This window comes from Plectropomus leopardus, chromosome 1, assembly GCF_008729295.1.
Source record: "Plectropomus leopardus isolate mb chromosome 1, YSFRI_Pleo_2.0, whole genome shotgun sequence".
Taxonomy (NCBI): domain Eukaryota; kingdom Metazoa; phylum Chordata; class Actinopteri; order Perciformes; family Serranidae; genus Plectropomus; species Plectropomus leopardus.
Genome location: NC_056463.1, coordinates 40,736,165 through 40,743,299, shown reverse-complemented (window position 1 = coordinate 40,743,299; position 7,135 = coordinate 40,736,165).

Sequence of the window (7,135 nt, the reverse complement as noted above, 5' to 3'; positions counted from 1 at the left end):
GCAAAGTTTCTCTCCTTGCATTAATTAAATATCTAAATACTCATCTCTGTTCAACAACATTACATATGTAGTTGTTTCTCTTTAAGTAGCAATGATGTGTGGAAGATGAAGAAACCTCCGCGGACACCGACTCGGTTGCATAATAATCAATTTATTGCAGCAAAGTTCAGCATCCACCAGGCCCCATGGTCTGCCTGGGAGAAGATTCAGGACCAATGCGAATCTCTCCCTTTCAGCTCATGCAAGTCTCTTATATATGTACAGGCATCAATACATTTGTCCGTAAAGCAACTCTTTACCTGCTGTGATCAATCACAAAACCCCACAAGTATCTCCTTATTTGGAAGGAGCCTTATTCCATATTACTTCTAGCCTGGCGCCAGTATTCTACACATTTGTCTTCCAGGCCTAAACATCCCTAGACCACTAACTTCGAGGCCTCTTTGCCTGACCAAATTAGGAACTTTAAGAAACTGAGCATAATACACTACACATACTCATAAGGTTTTTTTAAATTAAAAAAAAAATCTGTTCATAAACCAGACAAACACGGTTCTTGGCATATCAGAAGAGTAGGAAGTGGTTGCTGGGGCATGGTGCTGGCTAAAATGTTGTATTTTGAGAACTTTGATGAACCACATTTTAAAGAATGGATCACGTGTCTTATTTAAAATAAGATAAAGCAAAGGAGCATAAACTCTCTTTGTCAAAAAAAGCAAAACCATGAAACGTAAGATGAAATTACCACAGCAGAAAACAAGGGTAAACAGCAGTGTGGCCTTTCTCATTCAATTATAAAGGCATGGGCCTTTAGCATGACTATGTTAAAGGCTTGGCAGAATGTAATATTTCATACCATCATACCTTCCTGAAATTTGACCAGGTTATATACCTATATGATGATATAAGTGTGCAGGCGTATGGTTTACAGTCTTGTAACTTCTCCCTCCACCATTAGGTCTCACAGTGTCTCTCAGCTCAGTGGCATATCATGTGGACGCAAAAGGTGGTTTTGGCGTCAAGATCTTGCATGGAAAGCACTGACAAAGTGAAGGTATTTCGTGACTTCAGAATAAGAACGTGCTGACCATCCATGTTAACGTCCGGTGGGAAGGAGGTCTTTGACACATCAAATATAGATTTTCAGTGGTTTATCCCAGCTAGCAGGGAACATTCCAACAACACTGGCTATTGTTATCTAGAGGTTGCAAAGATGTTTTAAAAGAAAGCATTTTAATCTAATGTTCAAAGAACATTTTAAGGATGTTTATTATTTCAAATAATGCCTCTATAAGATTAAATACTGACTAAGAGGTAATGTTTTAACTGCAACATTCTGAGGATGTTTTGGTGATGCTGAGAGGTGACAGATAAGAGAGTTTTCTTTTATACAACGTTCCCACAACGTTACACGAAAACAAAGAAAGAAGATTTTCAAAGCAACAATCAGAACATGTTATTGAGCCTGAAATTACAGACCCTTTTTTCATAAAAATGTGATGTAATATGATATTAACAAAAAAATAAATTACTTAAAAAAAAAAAACCCATTGAAAACCCATTTTTCAGTGTTTATAGAGAATGTTACCATAACTTTAAGAAGAACATTCTGGGAACTAAAAGAAAAGTTGCCACTGAAAACATTACTGGAATATTGCATAGGTTGCTTTGTACCATTCTCAGAATGATTTCATAACGAAAAATTGCTAACTGGGTTTAGGTCTTGGTCATGATCACGGACGTTTCGGGGAACACTATCCAGCCAACTTTATTGTTAAGACAATCAAATCTGTACAATGGATTTTAATAAGAATTGTCTAATTAATAACTTAAAAGCACCAACATCTGAGAAATCAATACTGGATGTATCCAGTTCGACAGGAAAAGACAAAGCTTTTGTTGGGACTTTTGGTTCTGAAAACCTTTTTTGTTTGTTTGTTTGTTTGTTTGTCTGTTTACTTTGTGACAGATACACCCGAAGAGGCAGCTTTAGTGAGTTTAAATTTGTCAGTAAGAGATGAGGAAATAGGTGGGGTTTCGCACTTTGCTAATATAAAGACAGAAGAGAGTTTCCAGCAGGGATTTCTTAAGCGAGACAAACGTGCTAATCTGACAGCGTGGAGCCGAGCATAAACAACGCGAGCCCCCTGCTCGACCAAGGAGATTCTCTGATTCTCCTCCACTTTGTTTCCTGGTCTTGTACTCTTCCAAAATAGACTTGCGTGGCATGCTCTCGGCCTCTTAATATTTCATCACTCCACTTAGCAAGACGAGCATCTATTATTCACAAAGAGGTGGTCGCAATTAAGGACCCTGCCAATCAGCGGAGCCCCGGAGGACCCGGGCGTCACCAGGAATCTGCTCGCAGACTACAGAGATGCAGTTCCAGAAGAAGATCCGTGAGGACAGGAGACATTAACGCATCTGGTGGCTGAGGAAAGAGACTTGTTTAAAGATATGATGTCTGTGTGCAGGAAGCATATGGAAGCAGAATAAAGCAGCAGCAGGAAGATTGTCCTGTTGCCTGCCAAACTAACTGCTGAAATGTCCTTGAGCAGGATATTGAATCCAACACTACCTCTGGATTTGTTTCAGTCATATGCATGCACACACAGCTTTGGAAATGATATTATCATTTGTCACCTTCTTTAGTATTCCTCTCATTCCTCTGAGGCATAGCTCCATCGCTGGAGTAAAGAAAAAAAGTTAATTTCGAACCCTGCTGAATGAGAATTCATTCACTGTTCTTCCATAGGGAGATTTCGGGTAATCTAGGACAGTGAGTAGAGTAATGTTGGACACCTAAACTCCAGTGTGTTTATTTCCTGTTCCAACATTTTTTTTTTCAACAGGACTTTTACTATAGCATTAACAAGGGTGTGATGTCAATGAAATCACATGACTTCGCTAGTGATTTAAATAAATTTAAAATTAAATGAATGAACATGGTGCATCTGTTAGCCCTGTGTAGCGAAAGTATTGTTTTCAATATTTTTTTATTTAGTTCATCATAAAAAATAAGTTTTACACTGTCAATGAATTAATGACATTTCTATGAATAAATATTTTCTTCTGAATCTTTCTGTCCTTTTCATTATTGCAAAACGCTTTAAAAATGTTGGTGATAATAATGAGGTCAGCATGCATAAAATAATGTGATTTAGGTTTTTTTTTAAAGCAAGTGCCCCAGATAACAATGTGATCTGTCCCACATTGAAGGAGATTTTTCATTTCTTTTATCACAAAGTACATAAATCTGTGTGGTATATCTCCTATGGGCATGATATTTAAATTCTTTCTTCAGTTGTGGTTAGAAAACATCTTAGGGATTCAGAAAGGTAGAATGTTTTGATTGTATGTTTGTTGTGATTTGTTGTATGTGAATCAGTCACAGAATTCAAAACTCAAAACACCCCCCAAATGTAACTGATAAGAGTACTGTTAAAATACCGGATTGATAAGTAGCATCTGTAAGAGTAGTAGAACTGTTAAAATCTCAACGATACCCATCCTTTTCCATTATATGGGAGAGAAGGCAGGCATCTCTTACAGCTAATATCTCAACACTCAGCAACTCACATCTAATAATTTACACTGAAAATTGCACAACAGGTAAAATGAAAAATAATTGTTATAAATTTGGAGGTGAACAGTCACTTGAAGCTAACTAATGTTATAAACATGGCGGAAATTGACCCCAAACTGTGTTTGCTAAATGATATGTTTGGTCATGGTGCAAAGTTACCAGCATAAGTAGATGCGGCATCATTTTCCACTGTTGCTATGGTCACATGGCAAGCCACACTGATATTAACGGAGGTGGCAGCAGCAACCTCTCACTGTCTGAAAGTACCTTTGAAGCTTTTACAGTTCTAATTGGCTCGCTTGTTTTTCCTACTGAGAAAACAGCCTTCAGGGAGCTCCTTACCGCATCAGAATCATTAAATAGATGTGGAATGAGATGAGGATGACGAGCTAGCCTTTAAAGCTGACCCGCCAATAAGAAAATTACCAACGGTGGAAAGGGAGATGAATCATTTCTTTAAACATCTGTCCCCCTAAAACCAGCACATCAAAAACCTATTTGCAGCATTTCAGATTTGATCTACTTCAGTCTCCACCCCGTCTGTCTCCTCCAGAGCAACGACAGAGATGGAGATGAGAAAATGTGCCCACTCAACCCCTCTGGGAGTGCAGAGAATGGTGCAGGGGGAGATGAAGTGATAGAGGACTTAACAGGAAAAAAGGGGAAGAGACTGCTAAACAGAAATAGGAAGGACGAAGGAAAAGAAGAAAGTGCACCGTCCCGCTATTTGTCCAGGAAGACTTTTATCAGCAGACTGCAGGTTATTATAATCTCCACTTCATCATAACCTGCAGACAGTGGAACAAAAACTTCTATTAATATTCTGATGCCTGCTGTTATTGATGATTTAATCTGCTGCTTTCAGCATCACTCACACTGATCATTATTACATCGCTCAAAGTGTTTCGTGCAGCTGAAACTGCCTTTGTAGGAAAAGAAATCATTTTACATGAGTCACTGGTGAGCTGACTGGCTATGGGAAAATGCAAAGGAGAATTCAGTTCTTGTTAAGTATGTGATCACAGTAGAGTTTTGACACCTACATTTCCCAGAAAACACATTTTGGGAGTCACTTCAGGTGTTCTTAACCCTTTAGCACATGAATCTAAAAATAAATCTACATCCCTTTCCTTGTGCTGCATTCAGATGCCTTTCACTAGTATTTAAACCCCTGAAATCTCAGAAAATCTATTTGATGTATTTAAAAAACACACTAAAAAACATAATGAGCAGTTATTAGATCATATCAAAAAACAAGGGGAAAATGTCCAGAAAACAATTTATAATTATTTTATATATTTAAAATTATGTCAGAAATAAAAGAAAACACTTATAATTGTTTTAACACTTTATTGACTAATTTCCAGTTTTTTGTGTGTTTTCTCTCCCTAAGCAGCTAAAACATTATTCTAAGTTAGTCTGCATCAAGCTTGAAAGAGAGAGGGAATAAGTAAGGGATACAGAAAGGGAAGAAATGTTGTTGTCCTGCTGTTGTCTTCTGTTTATCTGTTCTCTGCCTGTCACACCAACAAAACAACCAATACACACACACACTCATGTGCTGACGCAGTGTGTTCACAGGCACTGGGAATGCAGTTGATGGCCTATATTTAGCTGGTTTACCTGTGTGTGGGAAACCCAAGTGCATGAGCTAATTTTGGTGGAAAAGGAGTATTAGTTGCAGTCCTACCCAGAGTTAGTCCCAATTGTGATCTGTGTGTCTCTCTGTGGTTCACTCACACAGAGTTCACAAAGCAAACTTTAAGTTAAAAACCAAGACTTATTACATACTATAGAGCAGCAAGTTATTGTCATAATCTCACAGATGTCCAGTACTTCTACAGACCAGAGACTCTAACAGCTGATCTGGAATACCACATCAGAAAAGAAAAGAAGAGCAAAGTGTCACGGGGTGTGTGTGTGTGTGTGACTGAGCCTTTATTTTTTTGTTTCTGCACAAGTCTACCCTCTTCCCTTTTCTCCTGGGTGCACGATCTTAATTTCTGATTTGGAACACCTGCCGGCACTGGGAGAACGCGCTTGCTGCACGCACTTAAGGGTTGTGGGGTTTCTCTCTGGGATTCGTGGGGCAATTGAACACAGGTGTGCAAGAGGGAAGCAGAGCGAGAAGACGCTAGAGGAGAAAGCACAAGGAGTGAGCCAGAGAGACGGACGAAGTGTACCATAGCGACAGGACGAGAGGGTGAAGCAGCAGCAGTGGCAACGGGAGAGCCGACGACACGTAGCCCCATGAGGAGAATCAGGAGGCGCACCAGCAAAGGAGGCCGACTGGGAGAGCAGCGGGGGCTCGGCAGCGGATCGGCTCCAGCAAGGGAGTGAGAAAAAGAGAGAGACGCGGAGAGGAAGCGCACTGAGACACGTTGTCAGTTAAGTACCTCTCCGCAATTTTGCCTGATTTTAAATTCATCTGTCACAAAGAGAAGACTACGTTTTAGAACTGTTTTTATCCGCCAGAATTACTAGCCTGGGTCATTTATTTTGTTGTGTTTTTTTTCAATTCAAGTTTTGCTTTGTTTTCCTTTGCTGTGTTTTTACTATAATTTAATGACCCAGTGCAGGGACTTCTAGCCTTTTTGAGTAGTCTGTAACATCTTGAAGCTGCCCAACAAACAGAACCCAATCCTTAACAAAACTTTCTGTACTCAGGCTCTGCACCAACCATCTCCTGGGTTTTGCCTTCCCTAGGACCCCAAGAAAGAAGACTTGGATGCAGGTTCTGTTGTAGGAACAAGAGACTTTTGGCTGGGGCCCTTTTTAAGTTGTTTTTTAATCAAGTGGCTGGCTTTTAATAAATTTTATCTTGTTGCACACCTTAACCCTGTCTGTCTGCTGTTTTGATCAGAGTGTTCCCTATCAGAACAGAGTCAATTTAAAAAACTTGGGTTTTACGCCGTGGCAAAAGCAGAGCAGCACAGTCTGACAATCTTGAATAAAATGTTGGTTTTACCAAAATGCAACAGGTAACAAAATTAGGCTGGACCACATGGTCCGTCCATCTATCTATCTAATTTCACCTGTTTATCCAGGGCTGGGTTGGATCTCTGCCCAGCAATGCTTTCCAGCTCCTCCTGGAGGACCCCAAGGTATTCCCAGGATACATCCTGATCAGATGCCCGAACCATCTCAGCTGGCTCCTTTTGACGTGAAGGAGCAGCAGGTCTACTCCGAGCTCCACCTGCATGTTGTTCTTGAATTTCCCCTCTGGGGATCAATAAAGGATTATCTTATCTATCTTATCTTGTCTGAGCTCCTCAACCTATCTCTGAGGCTGAGCTCAGTCACCCTGGGAAACTCATTTTGGCAGTTTGTACCCAAGATCTCATTCTTTATGTCACTCATGACCATAGGTGAGGGTCAGAACATAGATGGACTGGTAAATTGAGAGCTTTGCTTCCCAGCTCAGCTTCCTCTTCACCACAGCAGTCCTGTGCAGTGCCTGCATCATTACAGACGCCACACCAAACTGCCTGTCCATCTAACAACACATTTTATTTTATTATTTTAACAAGATCCAAGATACTCGAACTT